Raw genomic sequence first — 24,366 nt, forward strand, 5'->3', positions numbered from 1 at the left:
TTAAAGAACCTCCAGACTTCTGAAAATCTAGCCCTCGCCGCAGGAGCCCTCGCCACGGGAGCTTCACTAGTTGACACATTTGGCGCTGATGCACCAGCTCTGGCCCTGCCTCTCCGTCTGGCCCCACCACTGCCTCTTCCAACCTGTTCTGGTCGAGGACTCTCCTCCGTCTCAGAAGCACTGTGTTCACCCGGCCTCTCAACCCAGCTTGGGTCTGTCACCTCATCATCCTCCGATCCCTCAGTCTGCTCCCCCCTCGGACTTCCTGCCCTGACAACAACTTCCCCACTGTCTGACAACCATGTCTCCTCATCGTCGGACACCTCTTTACACACTTCTTCCAGTACGTCAACAAGGTCATCATCACCCACAGACTGCGACTGGTGGAAAACCTGGGCATCAGAAAATTGCTCATCAGCAACCGGACAAGTGGTTTGTGACTGTGGGAAGGGTCCAGAAAACAGTTCCTCAGAGTATGCCGGTTCAAATGGCAAATTTTGCTGGGAGGGGGCAGACTGGGGGGGAGGAGGCTGAGGTGCAGGAGCTGGAGGAGTGCCGATTTCGGTGACATGGGTGGACTGCGTGGAAGACTGACTGGTGGACAAATTGCTCGAAGCATTGCCGGCAATCCACGACATCACCTGTTCGCACTGTTCTGGCCTCAACAGTGCTCTACCACGAGTCCCAGTAACTTCAGACATGAACCTAGGGAGTGTAGCTCTGCGGCGTTCCCCTGCTCCCTCATAAGCAGGTGGTGTCTCACCCCGCCCAGGACCACGGCCTCTGACCCCTGCAGTAGTTGGACGCCCACGTCCCCACCCTCGTCCTCTACCCCTAGCCCTCGGGTTAAACATTTTGAAAATGAGAGTTATAACTTTAATTTTTTTTTTAACTTTTTTGTGTTTTTTTTTTTTTTGTGTGTTTTTTAGTTTTTAAAACCAAACGATGCTATCCTATTGCTATGGCTATTTTCTAGCCAAGTATGAAAGCACACTGCTATGCCAGATGAGATGACGCTGAGTTATGAAAAAAAATAAACGTAAAATAAAAAAGGAAATGGCAGACTGTGCCTAATTGAAATACAACCCCGGGCCCTAATAAATTTTCCCACTTCGGTCTTTGCGATGGATATGTGCGTCACTAAGCGCAAAACACAGTGGTCGCAAGTCTCACTCCAAATTGCTCACAATTTGCTAGTAGATGCACTGCAGCAACTACAGCCACCAGCAGATCAACCAGAAATCAAATATATATAACGCTACTGTAGGCGTAAGTAAGCCGTTTGGATTCTCCTATGGCTATTTTCTAGCCAAGTATTAAAGCACACTGCTATGCCAGATGAGATGACGCTGAGTTATTAAAAAAATAAACGTAAAATAAAAAGTAAATGCCAGACTGTGCCTAATTGAAATCAAACCCCTAATAAATTTTCCCACTTTGGTGTTTGAGGTGGATATGTGTGTCACTAAGAGCTAAACACAACGGTAGCAAGTCCCCCTGCTAATTCCTCACAATATGGTACTAGCTGCACTACTAGTGCCAGCAAGCCCAGCCACAAGCAAATAAAAAAAAAAGTATAACGTTATTGTAGCCCTAAGAAGGGCTGTTGGGTTCTTGTTGAATCACTCCTGCCTAACACTATTCTAATAGAACAGCCTAACGCTTTCCCTGACCAGCAGCAGCTCTCTCCCTAGCGGCATCCAGACAGAGAATGATCCGAGCAGCGCGGGCAGCGGCTAGTCTATCCCAGGGTCACCTGATCTGGCCAGCCAACCACTGCTATCGACGTGTAAGGGTACCACGTCATGCTGGGTGGAGTGCAGAGTCTCCTGGCTTGTGATTGGCTCTGTTTCTGGCCGCCAAAAAGCAAAACGGCGGGAGCTGCCATTTTCTCGAGCGGGCGAAATACTCGTCTGAGCAACGAGCAGTTAGGAGTACGCTAATGCTCGATCGAGCATCAAGCTCGGACGAGTATGTTCGCTCATCTCTAATGAGATGTAACATCACACTGCCTGTCTATACTATCTGTGTGCTGTGTGCAGGGTCTCCAGTGTATCCTATGAGATGTAACATCACACTGCCTGTCTATACTATCTGTGTGCTGTGTGCAGAGCCTCCAGTGTATCCTATGAGATGTGACATCACACTGCCTGTCTATACTATCTGTGTGTGCTGTGTGCAGAGTCTCCAGTGTATCCTATGAGATGTAACATCACACTGCCTGTCTATACTATCTGTGTGTGCTGTGTGCAGGGTCTCCAGTGTATCCTATGAGATGTGACATCACACTGCCTGTCTATACTATCTGTGTGTGCTGTGTGCAGAGTCTCCAGTGTATCCTATGAGATGTGACATCACACTGCCTGTCTATACTATCTGTGTGCTGTGTGCAGAGTCTCCAGTGTATCCTATGAGATGTGACATCACACTGCCTGTCTATACTATCTGTGTGTGCTGTGTGCAGAGTCTCCAGTGTATCCTATGAGATGTGACATCACACTGCCTGTCTATACTATCTGTGTGTACTGTGTGCAGAGTCTCCAGTGTATCCTATGAGATGTAACATCACACTGCCTGTCTATACTATCTGTGTGTGCTGTGTGCAGAGTCTCCAGTGTATCCTATGAGATGTAACATGTTACTTTTGATTATTTTCTCTGCTTGGTGTCGGACAATTACAGATGTAATTCCTAGAGGTGAAGACAAAGGAGATTTTTTTGCTGTTTTGGTATTTTAAGAAAATGCAGCCTGGGCATTAAAGTTTCAGATTTTGCCTCTATTACGGCGGCGAGAACTGTGAGATCTATCTAATTTCAATGTGCGCTCTACCTTTGTGTAATATAATTCAGTCTTTCCATACAGGTGGATTTTGTTTTTAGGATATTAGATTTTAATGGTTAATGACTTAGGAGACACGATGCTGCTGTGTCAAGGATTCCCAGATATTACATTTATGAAAAATATATAGCTGTAAGTGAAAAGTGCCGCCATACTACGCTCCGTCTCCATTGGATTAAGTATCAATTGTACTGAAGTGGCGGCGGCAATATCCATGCGGCGCAGGAGAATTTGCACATATACATGGGGTGCAGGGGGCGCAGGGGGGACGGAGAATATCAGCCTCGCCTAATAACAAGGTTAGGGCTGAACTCCGCTCCCACTTTGAATATTCTTATAAAAACCTTGCATCATGTTGTGCCTTCTCTATACAATGTTACAATAAGGTTTCCATGATGTTACAATCATTCTACTACTATGAATCTTGTGTCCCAGACTCCTCCCTCCATAGTTTTCTCTTGTTTTAGCCATTAAACACCATAAGACAATCGGGATTTAGATTCTGCAGTTGATGTTAACCATGAAAAATTATTCATCACTAGTACAGGCGGTCCCCTACTTAAGGACACCCGACTTACAGTTAAAGACGGACCCCTCTGCCCATTATGACCTCTGGTGAAGCTCTCTGGATGCTGTTCTTTACTCTGTAATGTGTCTGTAATGAAGCTTTATTGATAATCCTTGGTCCCATTACCGCAAAAAATATTGAAACTCCAATTGTCACTGGGGCAAAAAAAATTTTGTCTGGAGCTACAATTATAAAATATACAGTTTCGACTTACATACAAATTCATCTTAAGAACAAACCTATGGAACCCAACTTGTACGTAACGCGGGGACTGCCTGTACATCTAAAGGGATTTCTGTTTTGTTTCTGTAGCTTAATGGCTAACAGCTTCTGACAGTCACCCAGCTATGTGGTTACAGTTTCTAGCAGGCACAATGCTATGTGGTTACAGTTTCTAGCAGGCACAATGCTATGTGGTTGTATTCTCTAGTAGGCACACAGCTATGTGGTTACAGTTTCTAGCAGGCACAATGCTATGTGGTTGTATTCTCTAGTAGGCGCACAGCTATGTGGTTACAGTTTCTAGCAGGCACAATGCTATGTGGTTGTATTCTCTAGTAGGCACACAGCTATGTGGTTACAGTTTCTAGCAGGCACAATGCTATGTGGTTGTATTCTCTAGTAGGCACACAGCTATGTGGTTGCATTCTCCAGCAGACACAATGCTATGTGGTTGTATTCTCTAGTAGGCACACAACTATGTGGTTGCATTCTCCAGCAGACACAATGCTATGTGGTTGTATTCTCTAGTAGGCACACAACTATGTGGTTACAGTTTCTAGCAGACACAATGCTATGTGGTTGTATTCTCTAGTAGGCACACAACTATGTGGTTGCATTCTCCAGCAGACACAATGCTATGTGGTTGTATTCTCTAGTAGGCACACAACTATGTGGTTACAGTTTCTAGCAGGCACAATGCTATGTGGTTGTATTCTCTAGTAGGCACACAACTATGTGGTTGTATTCTCTAGCAGGCACACAGCTATTTGGTAACAGTTTCTAGCAGGCACACAGCTACATGGTTACATTCTTTTGTACTCACACAGCTCAGCAGTTATAGTTTCTAGCAGGCACAAAGCTAAATGGTTACATTCTCTAGCAGGCACACGGCTATGTGGTTACATTCCCTAGCAGGCATACAACTATGTGGTAACAGTTTCTAGCAGGCACACAGCTACATGGTTACATTCTCTACTTTAGTACTCACACAGCTAAGTGGTTATTGTTTCTAGCAGAAGAAAAAGAGAAAGGACAGCAATCCTGGATATTCCTAGAAAGTTTGGTTGGTGCTCGCAGCTGGGGATCCGGTGCTCAGAGTCCCATAAACAGCATAAGAATGGAGAGAGCCACAGCACTCGGTACGGTTCAATTCCAAGTCTTCTTTATTATAACATCATCAGGCATAAAATAGCAACGTTTCGATTCCAAATGAATCTTTCTCAAGCATGAATTTCATTACATAGGTGAGCATATATATAGAGAGAGTGGTAGTGACATCATTTCCTATGTAGCCTGAACAGCCAATAGGATTCATGGTCAGATTTTAGAAAACATAGAATATGTTATTAGGAGGTCCAAACATTCATCTGGAACATACATTCTTTATAGATTAAGCATACTGTAGCCTCTAATTTGGTACCTCAGGGGTGGACTAGAGAGGGTTAACAAAACCAAGAACTGGTAATGTCCGACTCCTGTCCCTACCCTCATATGGTACTCTATATGGGCTAAATGGACCGGACGTGAAAGGCAATACCATCCTCTAAAACCTGCCAAATAGAGGCATATTACGAGTCAGGTTCTTCATGCCCACGTATTTGTCCAATAATATATGTAGAGCACAGATCCAATAATATTTCGGAGAAGACCATATACACACCTCCAAGCTATAGAAAAATGAACCCATATACGTGTCCCATGGACAAAGTGTCGTCGTGCTTATTCATTGTAATGATCCCCATCTTCAAGTCGCAGGTGAGTCTAATCGATAGGAATGGGAAAGTATAGGTGCAGTAAAAAATTAGGGCCATTTGTGCATGTATCTGTGAAGAGAGTGAGAATAATGATTAATCCATACAGTCACTGATTTCATATCGTTAAAAAAAATCATAAGACAAGTGAGCAATGTCACTATACATTATTCAAACAACATATATCTAAAATCGGACAACTGATGCTAGGTATCCCAACAGAAGATCTAAATGACACCTCCCATTTTAAATTCCCTATGTAGCCCAGATGGTTCAAGAGTATTGAGCTCAAAAATCCACTTTAATTCAAGTCGTTTTAGTGTTCTTTCCCTATCACCTCCTCCTACGGTGCCTTTGTACCCCATCAATGATTCGAAATCTAAGTTGGGACACATTGTGATGGTATTTGTGAAAGTGGTCTGGGAGGGGAAGGTCCACTTTTCCAGTACGAATTGTGGATTTATGTTGATTTATGCGCAAGCGGCACTCTTGGGTGGTCTCTCCCACGTACAGGAGGCCGCATGGACATTGGATTAAGTAGATGATGTACATTGAGGAGCAAGTGTACTGTTGTTTAATATGGTATTTTTTACCTGTTTGCGGGTGGTAAGGAAAGGAAAGGTGGTGCAAAGGAATTTATTATCTCTCTCTTGGAGATTGTATTACAATGCAACTATTTTTTGTTTCAGTCAGACTTCTATGTGCAAAAACGTGGCGTGGCCATGGGCTCTAATGTCGCACCAACATATGCGAATATCTTTATGGCCTGGTTCGAAGAAAAATTTGTGTACCCATCCAGCCATTTCCACAAGGTGGTAGGCTGGATGAGGTACATAGATGATATCTTCTTTCTGTGGAAGGGGAATGAGGAAGACCTGTTTAATTTTGCCCACGAAATTAATCTCCATGTCCCGGAATTACAGTTCACTATGGTAAAATCTAAAAACTGTTTACAATTTCTTGACACTGTGGTCAGTATCAGTGGTAATCAACTAGTGACTGATTTATACTCTAAAATGACAGATAGGAATAGTCTCTTGCTATATAGCAGTAACCATCCTAACAATATGCTAAATTCTCTCCCATATAGCCAACTGCTACGAGTAAGGAGGATAGTCGCGGACGAAAATGAAGTAGATGCACGATTGGATGCAATGTGTGCAAAATTTGAACAAAGAGGTTACCCCCAACGGTTACTTAAACATACAAAAAACTGAGTCAGCGCCAATGATAGAAAAACACTTCTGCAACCTGCCCACAAAAATACAAGAGGTACAAATAGAATCCCCTTTGTATCAACCTTCTGCCCAATAAGCACAAAAGTAGCCAAGATCCTCAGAGATAGCTGGACATTAGTTCGCGATTCATTTCCTGATATTACGGAATTTCATGACCCCCCAATTATGGCATACAGAAGACCCAAGAACTTGGGTGATCGCTTGGTACACACCGATACACAAACAGAGGTAAGAAAAGTACCTAAAAGAACTGGGTGTTTCCCCTGCCTCAGTTGCTGTAATTGCAATAACATGCTTAAGGGTGATACCTTTTACCACCCGCAAACAGGTAAAAAATACCATATTAAACAACAGTACACTTGCTCCTCAATGTACATCATCTACTTAATCCAATGTCCATGCGGCCTCCTGTACGTGGGAGAGACCACCCAAGAGTGCCGCTTGCGCATAAATCAACATAAATCCACAATTCGTACTGGAAAAGTGGACCTTCCCCTCCCAGACCACTTTCACAAATACCATCACAATGTGTCCCAACTTAGATTTCGAATCATTGATGGGGTACAAAGGCACCGTAGGAGGAGGTGATAGGGAAAGAACACTAAAACGACTTGAATTAAAGTGGATTTTTGAGCTCAATACTCTTGAACCATCTGGGCTAAATAGGGAATTTAAAATGGGAGGTGTCATTTAGATCTTCTGTTGGGATACCTAGCATCAGTTGTCCGATTTTAGATATATGTTGTTTGAATAATGTATAGTGACATTGCTCACTTGTCTTATGATTTTTTTTAACGATATGAAATCAGTGACTGTATGGATTAATCATTATTCTCACTCTCTTCACAGATACATGCACAAATGGCCCTAATTTTTTACTGCACCTATACTTTCCCATTCCTATCGATTAGACTCACCTGCGACTTGAAGATGGGGATCATTACAATGAATAAGCACGACGACACTTTGTCCATGGGACACGTATATGGGTTCATTTTTCTATAGCTTGGAGGTGTGTATATGGTCTTCTCCGAAATATTATTGGATCTGTGCTCTACATATATTATTGGACAAATACGTGGGCATGAAGAACCTGACTCGTAATATGCCTCTATTTGGCAGGTTTTAGAGGATGGTATTGCCTTTCACGTCCGGTCCATTTAGCCCATATAGAGTACCATATGAGGGTAGGGACAGGAGTCGGACATTACCAGTTCTTGGTTTTGTTAACCCTCTCTAGTCCACCCCTGAGGTACCAAATTAGAGGCTACAGTATGCTTAATCTATAAAGAATGTATGTTCCAGATGAATGTTTGGACCTCCTAATATATATTTTTTTCCCCCTCGTGGCCCTCTTTTTGGCCCTCTTTAAGAAAACTTTTTTTACCCATCAGACACGTTTGTGTCAGGATCCATATGGACGGAGTGTCTTCTAATATTTCACCATTTAATAACCAACTCTGTATACCCCCTCTTTTAAAGGTTGTATTTAAACTTACCTCCGATAGATCCATACTTCTGTATCTGAAGGATAAGGTTGCTACTGTAGCTCTATGTATTAGCGCTGCTAGGACACGCCTGTTGAGAGATCACGTGATCGGAGTAGCGGTCACATGACCGAAGCCAGTGTTTGAACTACGAGACTCCACTAGTCGGACTGTGTAATTTGATTACCATAACAACGGCAATAGCCACGCATGCGCCGTGGAGCCCTCGGACCGCTGACAATAGGATGGGAGTAATCACCTTAATGACATACATGTGTGGGGCCGTGACACGAGATGTTGCTTTTTTATAGTAAAGTTTTTTATAGTAATGTATTTGTTAGGTGGCTGACCGATTACTACGGGGCATTGAATATTTTATGTATTTTATACTGTACACTGCTGTTTTGATACACATATTCTATGTTTTCTAAAATCTGACCATGAATCCTATTGGCTGTTCAGGCTACATAGGAAATGATGTCACTACCACTCTCTCTATATATATGCTCACCTATGTAATGAAATTCATGCTTGAGAAAGATTCATTTGGAATCGAAACGTTGCTATTTTATGCCTGATGATGTTATAATAAAGAAGACTTGGAATTGAACCGTACCGAGTGCTGTGGCTCTCTCCATTCTTATATTGTTTCTAGCAGGCACACAGCTACATGGTTTCATTCTCTAGCAGGCACACAACTATGTGGTTACACGTTCTAGCAGACACACAACTATGTGGTTATACACTCTAGCAGGCACAGAGCTATGTGGTTGTATTCTCTAGTAGTCACACAGGTATGACACCTATGCGGTTACATTCTCTAGCAGGTAAACAGCTACATTGTTACATTAGGAACAGCAGCTGTCTAGGAACTTCTGGAAACTTCAAAAGATTGTTCACCATGCCATAAACAATTGATACCAGTCTTTAGACCAGTGCTGTAACACCTGTGTCCTTCCGGGCTTCAGTGCCATCCTCTGATGACAGTGATTTAGCACTTATTTTGCGTTCTGTCCTGTACTAGTCGGGACACTGCCGCATTTCTCTCCTGGCTGTCTTGATTAGAACTACACAGAATTACACAACAGTTGAACATTGGAAGTGCCTTTTCAGTATCAGTTGTGTCCTCCGTCATGTAAATAACAGAAGGAAATGCAAGAATTTCTTTTGATGTTTTTTGATTTTTGTATAGTTTTCTGTTCCTATTAATGTAAATATTGACTGTATCAAAACTTTATCATTAACACAAGTGATGAGCGGACCTTTACTGCAATGTTTGAACCAGCCAGAAATTTGGGTTCAGTATACATAGGCGCTGACTCTTAAAATTCCACCAGCAAAACTGCTGCCGGCATCCAGATACCACTGGAACCCACACCCGAACACAGCCTTTAGGTTCACCCAAACTAGTCCGAGCCCAGTCCACTCATCCCTATACAAGTATAATTCCCATCAACCATGAGCCAATAATCTATAATCCATGCCATTTCAGAAGTAATGTACTATTTATATCCTCCTACAACCTACAAGAAGATGAGACTTAATGTCAGGATCAGGGGTAGTGGACTCTCTGTACCACCGCGGACGATGACATAAGCCGACACCTGAGTCTAAATGGTACCCAGTTTTCACCAGAGCACGCCTCAAAGCCGGTTGGACTTGTTGCAGCGTGGGCCACCAGGTCGCTCCATAGGCGTTACTTTGTCCGCGGTGGCGGCCAAGGTGAAGTACAGAGTCGTAGAGCAGAAACGTAGTCGGGGCAGGAAGGAAATCAGGACAGGCAGCATGGGATCTGAATCGGGGACATAGTGGAAGGTCAGGTCAGTCAGAAATGAAGTTGGGAACAGAACCAGGGTCAAAATGGGAATTCAGCAGACAAACACATACAAGGGTCAAAACAGGCACAGGGTACAAAGATCCAGCGGGGCATGAGGAAAGAGGATGGCTATTTAGAGATATCCAGGTGGCCAGCACCAATTAACCCAATAAATCTCAGACGGCCGGCACACGCATGCGGGGATGCGCAGACTGGAGCAAGGAGACCGTCGCTGGAGTACAGCGAGGTAAGTGGACCTGTAGCTGGTGTCATGGGTTGCAGGAGCACACGTGACACCTAAGATAAGTCCTTGAAGACCTAATATAGATAATGCTTCTGGTGGGATTTGCACCCAGAACCAGACTGTTAAGGACAGTAGGTTGAAGGATCTATTGGGTCATAAAACCATTTTGGCATCAGGCCAATCCTCAAAGTTTTGCTCTAGAGCCTTTCCTGGGTTCGGGCAAGACTTTTCCAAGGCTCTGGCAAAGAACAGCCAGTTCTAAGGTTATCATCTTCATACATTTAGATGTACAGTGATCAAGTTGTAGGTTATGATACAAAGTCAGGGAGATGCTGAGGTGATGAGACAAAGGATAACACTGGAGAAGTCAGGAAACAAACTAAAGGTAGGAGTCAGTCAGTATAGAGGAAGAAAGACCCTGGTGGCTCATAGTATTCTAGGAACCCTTAGCTCAGGCACTTTTCTGTGGGGGAAGGTAGAAGAAGGGGAGTGGTTGTCAATGAAAAAGAACCTTGTACACTGATCTATTAAATATAGATCATCTTAAATATGGAAATCGGAGAGACACATAACCAAGGACATTGAACATATGAAGGAGCGGGACTTCTGATGGCTAATCCTCAAAATGAACCATCAATAGTTGATCAGTGGGGGGTTAAAATTTGTATGGAAAAGGAAGCAGTTGGCTCCTTGCTCCTGAAATGGAATAGACGCTATGGTTGTAGTCACTGCTTTCAGCAGCTACAGGGACACAGAGACAACTACTATTGATTCTGTGATCACAACATGAACCATTGATCGGTGCAGTGGACAGACCACTAAAAACCGTTACGGTCCAACCCTTTCAATAACCCAGGAGGGACAGGATAGACCCCCAAAGCCACAGCCTGTAGTTATAGTCTGAGAGCTGCTACTATATCTTGTGCTGTGATCTGTAGCACCGCCAGTCAGGAGCCGCTTCTATAGGAGACGCCTCGTTACGGTGTAATTTGCAGCCGCTTACGTTATTGTTATTATTAAACAATTTGCCGAGTGATTTTTGGATATTTGCTTCCTCTGAATAATTACGATAGAACTTCTCTGGAGGCTCCTGAAACGCCAACAAACAATTACTTTTATATTTCCATAAAGCGTTTAGCGAATACGCTTTTCTTTATTACTTTGCAAATGATTCCATTCTGGCAGCGAGAAATCTATATTGCAGCCGCGTCTCCCACCTCCACCGGCGCTCCGTGTACCGGCCTGGGAAGCACAATGTGTGGTCCTCCGCTGCAATACTAAGAGTTTTCAATTACAGCGTCAGCTATTAATACGAGAGCAGCGCAGCCAACTGCTTGTGCTCCAGTCACTACTTAAAAAGAAAATTGATTACTCTCACTTTCTGGATCTCAATTGCAGGAATGTGCTGCCGGCTCCGATGCCAAAAGAACCAACATCTGTCTGCTGAGTCAGGAGCCTCCTGTAAGGACAAGAATACAGTAATCCCTCAACTTCACCTTCTTGTAGGGATGTTGACCAAAGCAAATCCAGATAATATTGTGTAGGGAAGACAATGAAGGAAGCAATATACTGCAAACACCACAAAGAAGACACAGGAACCATTTAAAAAAAATCTTAACAAAAATAAATTATATATATATTACCTATCATTATACTGGTACAGTGACTGTGTACATCCATGATATTACTTATCCTGTACTGATCCTGAGTTACATTTTACACTCCATTCACCATTCAGTGAACTATCGTGGAAGCATAAAAATTAAGAAACTAACACAATCTCCTGTTCCCTAAAATATTCCCTAGTTTATCACCCCAAACAGTCCCCTCATGGTTATTTTATATAAAGCCTCCATCATCCCTCATGGGTTCATAAGATACAGCCCCCTCTTACCCCTATGGATTCCTTATGCACAGCCTTATGCGGCCCCCCCAGCAGCTCTGGGCCCTGGCACTTGGCCAGGTATGCCCAGTGCTGGTGCCAGCCCTGAGTGCGGCCCACTTATCACTAGAGACTTCATCACCATCATCCTCACCATCATAATAATTATCACTATAATTATCCTCTTGTCCATCACCACCGTAACTATTAATGTCACCTTCATCACTATGAACAAAATCTTCAACACCAACTTCACCATCATCGTGTAACATCATTTTCTTTTCCTAAAAACTGGTAGTCTGTCCGTAACACGTAGAGATAGAAAAAGAAGCCAGCTCACCCTACCACGGGATCCCCTCCAGGCACAACGATATCCAGATAACTCCTGGTGCACGGAAAACGACCCCAGCCGTCCTGGGTATAGTGACAGAAACACAGTCCTAACCAGCACTTCAACGGAGCAAATTCCAGAGAGTAGTTGCCAAAAAAAATGTTCCTTTATTCTTATAAAACATCCATCACAGCATGAGGGAAATACAGACGGTTAACGCGTTTCGATGCTGTATTTCCCTCATGCTATGATGGATGTTTTATAAGAATAAAGGAACCTTTTTTTTGGCAACTACTCTCTGGAATTTGCTCCATCATTTTCTTTTTACCCTTCACCCCCATAACCATCCTAACCACCATTATTATCATCTTCACTATCATCACTATAACCATCATCATCCTCCCTACCGTCATAATCATGGCCATCATTGTCCTGTAACCATCACCACTATGAACAGGGGAGTAACTACAGTGGTTGCAGCCATAGAAGCTGCTATGGGGCCCACAGTGTTAGGGGGCCCCAGTATCCAACCTAACAAAAAAATGGAGGATGTGCACATTGTGCATCATAATATGTATATAACAATAAGAAATGTCTGGTGAGAGAGGGGACAGCAGAGGTCTAGGGATCTCTCATCTCTAATCCCTGCCATGTACTTCCCTCATGTTTTCATCAGCTACTGGGACAGATCTGTGTAATTGTATAAATGTGTGTATCAGTGCATAAATGTACAAATATGTATGAAAAAAATTGAAAAAAGAAAGGGAAATGTCCGCTCACTCACGTCGTTGTTTGCAGCGTGTAGGGAATCACAAGTTCTCATACAGCCCCCGGTGCAGGGAATTAGGCAGTCCTGTCGGCTGACCGAAACATGTTGAAAGGTGAGCGGAATAATTTAGTCCGAAATGCGTAGATCGTGTACTGGTGGTCACACAAGTCATGGCTGTACGTCTTTAAATGTGAAGAATAAAATGCTATGATTTTAGAAAATTTTGCGAGTGCTGGAACACTTCCTCATCTTTCATACAAATATGTATGTTTTCAGAGAAGGTAGGGGGGCCCATTCAGAAGTCTGCAATGGGGCCCTACCTTTCCTAGTTACAGCCCTGTCCATGAACATCATATCGTCATCATCCTTCCATCCACCATCGTTACTATTGGATTAAAAGAAAAAAAGAAGAGAGACGATATGAGCGCTACATGTGTAAAACTAATTGGATTAGAGATATGTTTAGATTCTTTAGAGAAAAGGTGCTCACCTTTCTTGGTTGTACAACGGTACAACACGTGAAGTAGCTTCAGTTTTATCTATGAGTGGTTTAGGCTACCTTCCTGGGCTTCCTGGTACCATTGGTGTCCATGAAGAAGATCAAGCGGCTAAAGGGTAGATTCCAGGGTGTTCAGGGCGTCAATCAGTTGGACTAGAGATTTATTTGGACTAGAGATTTATTTGGTAGCTTTATAATATACGTTTCGAGCCCGGACCAGGCTCTTCCTCAGTTACATACAAGCACTCACCTACTAGTGAAATATCTCTAGTCCGAGTGATTGGTGCTGTGAACACCCTGGAATCTACCCTTTAGCCGCTTGATCGTTACTATTGGGGCAGAGCCGCTCCCTGTGACACTGTCGTTGCTCTTTATTTTTTAGTAGTTTCTGTAAACTTTTTAAATAAATATTTCTGTAGAGTTCAGCATCTTTGTTGGATGTGACAGTTTTAAAGATGAGGCTGAATGTAGGAGCTGAGTTAATGTGTAGAAATGATCTATTATGCGGCGTCTTACATAGAGGAGCTGGAATTAACCTTTGTAACTGCTGATCGTTGCTGTTTTCTACACGACTTTTACAGAATATTTTATATAAATGGTGAGATAAAATAGGCCAAAACGGTGCAAACTCAATAATCTCATCTCCTTTGTCGGAAGCAATTAGCACCAGGAAGAAGCGTGCTCTTCACAGCGACTGCTCCTCATTGCGTTGTCTTCCGGTGAAGATCGTACAACGGATGATGTAGAATGATGTTGTATGATGTTGGATGATGTTGGATTATGTAGAATGATGTAGGATAATGTAGGATGATGTAGAATGATGTAGGATGATGTTGGATGATGTAGAATGCTTTTGGATGATGTCGGATGATGTCGGATGATGTAGAATGATGTTGGATGATGTCGGATGATGTTGGATGATGTTGGATGATGTAGCATGATGTTGGATGATGTTGGATGATGTTGGATGATGTCGGATGATGTTGGATGATGTCGGATGATGTAGGATGATGTTGGATGACGTAGGATGATGTAGGATGATGTTGGATGATGTAGGATGATGTAAGATGATGTAGGATGATGTAGAATTATGTAGGATAATGTTGGATGATGTAGAATGATGTCGGATGATATAGGATGATGTAGGATGATGTTAAATGATGTAGAATGCTGTTGGATGATGTAGAATGATGTTGGATGATGTAGGATGATGTTGGATGATGAAGAATGATGTTGGATGATGTAGAATGATGTAGGATGATGTTGGGTGATGTAGAATGATGTTGGATGATGTAGGATGATGTTGGATGATGAAGAATGATGTTGGATGATGTAGAATGATGTAGGATGATGTTGGATGATGTAGAATGATGTAGGATGATGTAGGATGATGTTGGATGATGTAGAATGATGTAGGATGATGTTGGGTGATGTAGAATGATGTTGGGTGATGTAGGATGATGTTGGATGATGTTGGAGCTCTGTCCATCATGTGTTACATTGAGGAACATGCCAGATAGTTGGTGTTGAAGTTTTTATTGGAAATTTTAGAAAACAAAAATGTCTCTTTCTCTGAGCTTCTCTAATGTTTTAGTCTTCTTCAGGGAATGAATGTAGTCAGAGAGGCTTCTTCTTCCTCCCGAGATCCGGTGGTCGTTAGTATAAAGACGTCTGCAGTGTCTCCTCATCTGGTCCTCTCGTTTAAAACTCCCTTCTGTGAACTACATTTTGAGAGTAGTTTACATTTTGAGGCATCGATGTATGGCAGGTAATTGCCATTTTTACATCCTACACTTATATAAAAGGGTTATGCTTTAATATGGCCCAGGATCTGATCACTGGAGGTCTCTATCCCCAGTGATGAGGCACATATTTCCCACTCTTTTATTTGGAAAGTTGTTCAACAAAAGTCCTCTTAAATGTCCCATACTGAGTGCATGTGACCATGCTTGACCCATTTTATTCACTTCAATGGTCCTTCAATGATGGCTTATAAGGTGGTTGTACCAGGAGTCCTCTATGGACGCCTCCGCTTCATTTGGTATGTAGAACTTATGACTTCAGTTCTCCCAATTTGGGGATTGGGGAAAGTTTTTATTATGTTACAAGACCCAAGGTCTGGCTTGTTTTTCAAGGGTGGTTTAGAAGAAGTGATAATCATGGCATCCATATTGTTTTACAAAGCTATGACCCAACAAGACCCAGTAATCATGGACCTTTCACACTTCAGATGTTTTGTTCTTGGAGAGACAAAAATCATCAAATGCCGTAAATGGTTTAAAGCCTAGAATAAATAGGCATCATTCTGCCCTCCTGGAGGTGCTCAGATTTGCAATTTAATTATTGTTTAATTTAATTTAATTTTAATTTAATGTAAGGATCTTTGGACCTCTGGATCACCAAGATGATCCTGCTGGCTTGCCGATTTACCCCAAAAGCAATCAATGTGGTGATCGATAGGCTACCACTCAATTTTTTTTAAGATGAGAGTACATCCTACATTTTTTAATTGTTACCAATTGCCGACTAAACCTCTACACTTGAGTCTTCCCTGCTCTCACTCATCTTTGTTTCATCCCCGGATTTCCACATCTCACTCACCATCTCCAAATCTATCATCTGTAAATGGTATGAATGCAGTCCAAAAATGGCCAATCACACAGCTCCGAAAAGTTTTGGATATCAAATTATAGCAAAATTAAAAAATGTATTTTTAAAGTATTAAGACATAAGAACAATATAATTTTTGACCCAGAAAAATATCGGTGATGCCATCTGTACCGCATAGAGAAAGCCATAAAAATGAATCTCATGAGAAATGGTAAAGTGATTTTTTTTCAACTCCTTGGTACATGGAATTTTTCCCTCTTCCCAGTACATTGTATAAAATATTAAATGGTGTCACATAAAGTACAACGGGTCCCGCAGGTAACAGACCCTCATATGTCTCTGTAAAATGTATAGTTTGTGTAGTGTAATTAAAAACAATGAACGAACATTTTTTTTAAAGAAGTTGAAAATATCATAAAGGTTAAGTTGAAGAAATATGATTTTTTGTTTAGGGGGGGGGATACTTTTGTTTATAGCAACTTTATTACAGTAAGAAATACTTGCAACAAGATCTATATTTATTAAAATATAATGATATCTTTATCTTCTAGAACAGTGGTGGCGAACCTATGGCACGGGTGCCAGAGGTGGCACTCAGAGTCCTTTCTGTGGGCACCCGGGCCATCACCCCAGCACCAGACAAAACTTAAAGAATCTTCCTGCAGTTCCAAGCAACTTTAAAGATGCTGCTTCCAGTCATATTTTACTTACTTACTTACTTTGTTACTTGGGACTGTAGGAAGAGGGAGAAGGAGTAGACAGGGCCCTATTACCTTTGAAGGACCTCGTGCTGGCCCCACAATTCTCTGTGTACAGAGGGACACTGGAAAGAAGCTAAAATGATGAAAATTTTCCATCTTTCTACTGTGCTGCTGTCCTCAGGAGGCCAATATGATTGAAAGTTGTTGAACAGGAAGCAATAAGTTACTGCTTTAATTTTTGGTTGGCACTTCGCGATAAATAAGGGGGGTTTGGGTTGTAGTTTGGGCACTCGGCCGCTAAAAGGTTCGCCATCACTGTTCTAGAACATCATAAAAACTCCTCCGAAACCTGAAATCCATTGTGAAATTCATGTAAATCTATTTTTAATGTCTAGAAATGGCACATTCCTTGAATGACACTCCTGTCAATGTAGCTGCTTGTAGCTAAGGTTTCTTTTATGTAAAATGACACCAGAACTATGTTTCTAGGTGCCACAGCTCACACGATGTAGCTGTTTGTTACTATGGCTTAGTTTACAGATTTTGGGTAGGTCCTATTTTCTGAAAAACACTGGTGGGAATTGCTGCAGTACAGACAGTCCTCGGGTTACATAAAAGATAGGTTCTGTAGGTTTGTTCTTAAGTTGAATTTGTATGCAAGTCGGAACTGTATACTTTATACTTCTGGCCCCAGTGAAAATTATGTTGGGTTGTCATAAGAACCAGGATTAACAATAAAACTTAATTGCAGACACCTTTGATATCTGTTATAGCTGTGGCTAAAGTCCAGTAAATTACCAACATTCAGAGGTCCGTTTGTAACTAGGGGTCAACTGTAAGTCGGGTGTTCTTTAGTAGGGGACCGTCTGTATATATGATTGGGGGAAAAGCCTGAGATCAGTTAACGTGAGTGATGAAACTGGACTTACAGCACAAAAAGTTAATCATGGACCTTCAATGAAATGGCCAAGGAGATCTTGTAGCTTGAAAAACGTGACGTAACACTGGATAAATGGAGACTTATTTCGCCATTTCCTGAGGTTATTATGGGGGTTGTGGTAGTGGGAGCCCCTTAACCAACTCTATGTCGGAGGCATTTCATTGTATACACTACAGACAACCGTAGGGGGTCCCAGCTCGTTCGATCTGTGACATACCCCACTGTTGTGGCGACAGTCTTCTGCTCGGTAAATAAGCAGACCCAGTATGTGTACACATGAATCCAATTATCATCAATGCCTCCCAAGACAAAAGTGAGAAGACAAAGGTGCCCGGAGCTCGTCTGATATTGACGTCTTACTTTTCACTTGATGAATAAATTATTACATGTTACAGCAGGACGTTTGTTGCCTGCGGTGCCCACCAGGTCTTGGCTTCTCCTAAAGTCACTCCACTGCGCATCAAATAGCAGAAAGAAATGGAATAATGGATTGTGCTAATTATAATGTGTCATTAATTACACTGACACGGTGGGGGAGATTTACTGATCCTGTAGAATATTTGATGTACATTTAGACCTGCCATTTATATGGTCATTTAGAGGCTGCATTAATAATGGTAGAGGATTTGGTGCATTTAGCACTTTATTCGAAGCTTTTGTGAGTCCTAATCTTTCGGTGCACAAGGTACAGAATTTACATAGTGGTTTCTCTGCAGCTTTTCCACTGTGGCAGAAACCACTCATTGGGGCACATTTACTTGCCCGTCCCATTGACGCCGCCTTCTTGAATTGATTTCTGAATGTGTCGCTTCCCCGCTCAGGTCCGCCGGAGTTTACCTTCTTCTCCCCGGTGTATGTGAGTGCTGATCTTGCAACACAATTTGAATTTAAAATTCCTCGATTTGTCCGAATCTGTCAGGTTGTGTGACGGCCACGCCCCCCAATTTGTGTTGTATGAAAGCCGGCGCCAATGCAGCAAAATCTGATCATGTGCGCCAAAAACCCCAGTGCAATTTAGGGAAAATCGGAAGTATTCGGGAAACCCCAACAGAAATGCGCCTGTAAATGTGCCCCATTCTCTTGGACATTGTGACTGGCCCCAACATTGTGGGAGACTAAGATCCTTTCTCATAATTCTGGGGGTCTCATGTTTCAGATTCTTGGGAATAACAATTAAACATGGAATAACCCTTTAATATATGATCCAAGGAGTCCAGTGGGCTTCATATAGGATATCATGTGCTTTTCCTACATATAGTAATAGATCATTTCTTATGTAGATCTGAATACAAATCCATCATATAATATGTATACTGGTCAAGAAGAGTCTTATCTTGAAGATCATGCTAGAATACAATTTTGGGTGGTGACGGAACCATGAACAATTAGAGATTTTTTTTTACTTGAAGCTCCATTAAAAAAAACTTTATCTAGACTTAGATGCAATGCAATTCTACTCAATAAATTGGAGAATTCTACTCAGAATTGGGAAAAATGAAGGGGGAGAAGCCACTGGTCAACCATCATCTAGACAGGCACCATGGACACCAAGAAACTTGGAGACGCAAACAGAAAATAGAATGTTAGTACATAAAGAATTAAAGGGAACCTGTCAGAAGAAATTGACCTAATAAACCACTACCAGTCTGTTGCCAAACAGCTTAACACCTTCCAGATCATGTTTCTTTCATGATCCAGTATGGTGGCATCATCCAAAAAATCTACTTCAAATTGAGATGTAAACCTCAACTCAAGGAGGAGGGGATTATAACACTGAAGTGAAGCTCTCTCTTCCTCAGAATTGATGGTCCCGGCATCCAGAGTCATCACTAACCAGATCTCCTGATGTACGATGCATGATGTCAAACATAGGGGAGTAGGCATTCAGAGCTCCCTATCTTGACTTCATAGTTAAATTTTCTGCCTTCTTGACTTTATCAATTTGCATCTTACTTCAAAGTTGATTTTCAGGTTGATACAATGGACCATGAAAGAAACAAAGCCTGGAAGGTGTTACGTTGTTTGACAATATACTGGTAGTGGTTTATTAGGCCAGTTGCTGATGACAGGTTCCCTTTAAAGGTCAAGAGCCAGCATTGTTACATTGCGGTTTGGAGTAACAGATTTGTTTTTGGACACATTGGGGTACATTTACTTACCCGTCCCATTGACGCCGCCGATCTGGAATTTCCAACGAGGATTCGGAGCTGCCGCAATTCACTAAGATCGTTCGTCCAATTTCGTGCAAGTGTCGCTTTTCCGCACAGATCCGCTGGAGTTCACCTTCTTCTTCCTGGTGCATGTAAGTGCTGATCTTGCAACACAATTTTAAAAGCTAAATTCCGTGGTTTATCCAAATCAGTCAGGTTGTCCGACGCCCACGCCCCCCAATTTGAGTCGCATGCGAGCTGGCGCCAATGCGCCACAATCCGATCGCGTGTGCCAAAAACCTGTGGCAATTCAGCGCAAAATGGAAAAATTTGTGAAACCTGGGTCCAACGAACCCTTAGTAAATGTGCCCCATTGTTTAAAACTCCATTAAACCTTGACACTACCTAAATGGCAGTAGGAATCCTAAATTTTTCTGGGCAGTGATATTATGGAAATTACTAAGACTTTAACAATATTAATGTAAAATCTCACATTTAGAACACAACTTGGATAATTTGTCTCATCTGTTTCCATGACTATGATGAATCGATTTATGTAGGGGTCACCAGTGGTTTATACTGGAGCGTAATTCAATGTAATGATGATGAACAATATGGGATAAACACCACCTCATTTATTGCAATTAAAGTAGCAGCAATTATTTGACTTTGTGAACTTCCGAGAATTAATTAACACCGTCGTGGAACAATGTTAGGTAAAACATTATTATTTTTTTTTTACTGCAAACTGATTAATATGGGAAACAAGATGGTGAAAGACTAGTAATAAAATGCGTGAGAGCTTGTAACAAAGCCCCAGAGAACGTCAGGAGGTCCGCAGTAAAAGATGGTCCATCTGAACATGGCTGGAATGTTCTAGGATTTGCCAATGGACCTTAAAGAGGAAGTATTTTTACAGATTTTCACTATATCCAGGGATTTCCTGTATGACTTATAAATTCAATGTTACTTTATCCCGTATGAAAATGATGTCAAATCAATATACGTAATTAAATGTATATTATGCCATTAAAATCCTCTTAATTTGAGCCTTCAGACTATATTTTCATATTTTTTGCCTTAAACGATCAAGGACTTTTTCTCTGAAGTTTATTTCTTGTTCGTTTATAAATTGTATGTCGTGTTAAGAGGCTCTTCAGACACTTTCATCAAAACTTTACATGTATTTGAAGTGTTGTAACAATTAAGAAGATAATTAATTATAATGAATTGACACAATTGTTTGTTTAAAGCGATTAATTTTTGTGAATAAAATGTAAAAAAATTATGCTTGCATTTATTATATAGTTTCTAAAGTACTTGAATGTCAAAATTATTTTTTCATTATAAAGCATTGGATTCTTAGAAACTGGGGGTGTTTGTTAAGCTAAAAGTCTCTGATAGCTGCTCCACGGTGATAATTATCAGTACGTTTTGACAATGATGAAGCATTGGAGCTTATTTATTAATATTGACCAAGGTTTTAAAAAAGCTCTAATAATTGAATTTTTTTTTTTTCCCATCGACCATAGTGCCCGGCTGTCAGTTTCCACCAGTAGGGGATCCGGTGACCACAAATACTCAACAGCTGCAGGATACAAGTCTGGAATCACAGCTAATGGCAGTTGTGTATCCAATAGCTCTATCCGTGGATTTTAATATTAAATCAATTATTATTTTAAAAGTTTTTCATCTTTGTAAAAAAAAAAAACCTCTACTCTATTTTTATTTTCAATTTAATCAAAGCTAAGAAAATAAAGCTACCCAGAACACACATGTCTTTACATTTCTTTTAGTTAAATTTTAAGGAAATCAAAGGTTTGAAAAAAAACAAAAAACACCTAGATATACTCACCTCCGCTCCTCTTCAGCTTGATCATGGCACTATCCTCTCCTAGTATTGACATGCCAGGATCACCTAGAAAATAAACTCATAATTAGCAGACCAGATCCCGGGACAAGATGTCTGTCTATCCAAGCTGCTAATTATGCACACTCCCGCACCTCCCTCTTCAATGCTGGGAGCATGGGAGAGCGAGGTAATGTCACGCGAGAGGGGTGGGAGAGGGAGGTGCGGGGGGGTGCATGATTAGCAGACCAGAGAGCCGGACATCTTGTCCCCAGGCTCCTGGTTGCTAATTATACATTTAGTATCTAGGTCCGTGGTGGCGAACCTATGGCACAGGTGCCAGAGGTGGCACTCGGAGCCATTTCTGTGGGCATTCAGACCATCACGCCAGGAGTTCTCCAAATAGGACAAAATCCACCAAATCTTCATGCAGTCCCAGACAACTTAAGAGATGCTGCTCTAAGCGCTATTTTAAAGGGGAAAGTGAGAAGATGTGGACAGGACTGCATTATCTTTGGATGTCCTCCGGCTAGATCAACCATTCTTCCTCTACAGAGAGACCCTGGAGGGAAGCTACAACGAGAGTCTGAATTTGCCCTCCTTCTTTCTACTGTATTGGTGACCTCAGGGGGTCGATACTGCTATGTTGGCACTTCCCGGTAAATACGTGGATTTTGTTTGTAGTTTGGGCACTCGGTCTAAAAAAGGTTCTCCATCACTGATCTAGGTGATACCGGTGTTTCAAGACTAGCAGAGGACAGCGGTGGGATAAACATCAAGAGGAGCGGAGATGAGTATTTCCAGGGTTTTTTGTTTTTTTCAAATGGTTAATTTCCTTTAAGTTACCAGTAAAATGTTCTGTTCCTTAGATTTTAAACATTTTTAGATTTGGATTTTTAGTTTGGCAAATTGGTGAACCAAATTCAATCATTTTCAGTTATGGTAATTTGACACATTATTTCAAAAGTTGCAGGATCCGGCGGTGTGATCGCGTGATAGTGTTCTCCAGAACTTGTGTGCACCGCTACTTACATGCCGGCAGTACATGCACCATTTTTCCAGGCATAATCATTTAAATGCAGCTGACGGCTTGGACAGCGGCATTGAAGGGATATTTCCCATGATTGGTGCCAACAATGATCACAGGTTTTACCACTGGGGGTGAGCGTATGGGTCTGGGTACCTTATTGGGTCCACTCATCCTTACTTATTGGTTAAATACGTTTCTCAAAAACTTTTTTTCAGTTGTTTTTTTACAAAACCATCTTCAATCGTTTACAATGTAGTTAATTTTCTGGATTTTTGGAAAATAAAGTCAACAAAAGCTGCAGGATCGAGCTATGTCATCCTGTGATCACGACTCCAGCCCTCACTCCTTTCATCATCAGTTGAAAAAAGTTTTTATTCAAATTTTACAAAACCAACTCCGCTCATTTACAATTCAGTTAATTTCTCTGAAACTTGGGCATAAAAAAAAACAAGAATACACAAAACTCGCAGGATCCAGACGTGTGATCTTGCTCTCCTGTGTGTCTAAGTCTTTGTTCCTTGCTCCTTGGATTTTCAATTATTTAAAAATCTTTAGTTAAAATGAGTTTAACTCACTCCAATCATCTACAATTTGTTGCAAATTGTTACAAAACCAACACCAATCATTTACAATTTACTTAATTTCCCTGAAATTTGAACATAAAGAAAACAAAAATACACAAAAGCTGCAGGATCCAGGCGTGTAGCGCGGTCTCCAGGACCCGTGTGTCTCCTCGCTGCCGCTTCTGACAGGGCTCTATTAATAATGAAATCTTCAGAGATAATTATTTCTCTTTCTTCCCGGTGAATTATGAGAATTATTTATATGCTCCTTCTTAATATCTCAGCCTCATCCCTAATAGGAAGAATCCACAGGATATGAATCACTCCGGTATCTCGTCCAGATCAGCTTTTTCGGAAATAAAATAAAAAAAGATGAAAAGATTTTTAATGGAGTTAAAAAAAAAAATTCCCCATGGCCCCGGGGGCCCTGACCGGCAAATCACAGACATTTCCCAGTGCCTCAAAGCGATTCTACTACGACTTTGATCCTTCTTCTATGTAATGTCATAAACGGTTCAGCTGTCCGCTCCGCTTACGGAATAAGAGCCCAGGTAATGAGGGGGCTCGAAGAGTGACATAATATTGGAGACATCGGGGAGGGATGCACCGGCGCAGTCCTTATATCACCGCGGGGGTGATGAGGGCGTAATAACATTTGGGACAGAAGTGGAGCTTTTATTATGTGTTTATGTTCCATAATGGGATAATGGGGTCAGGGAAGTAGTGGGATACAAATGGGAACTACAGCTCGGAAATCATAAACATGACACTGATGGTACAATAACCCCTGGATTAGGGGGACAAAAACTTATCAGGGGAATGGCCTCTTCTGACAGGTTGAAAGCCAATTCATAATTCATAGCCGACAGCTTAGGGCC

The sequence above is a fragment of the Engystomops pustulosus genome, chromosome 9 (assembly GCF_040894005.1).
Source record: "Engystomops pustulosus chromosome 9, aEngPut4.maternal, whole genome shotgun sequence".
Classification (NCBI taxonomy): Eukaryota; Metazoa; Chordata; class Amphibia; order Anura; family Leptodactylidae; genus Engystomops; species Engystomops pustulosus.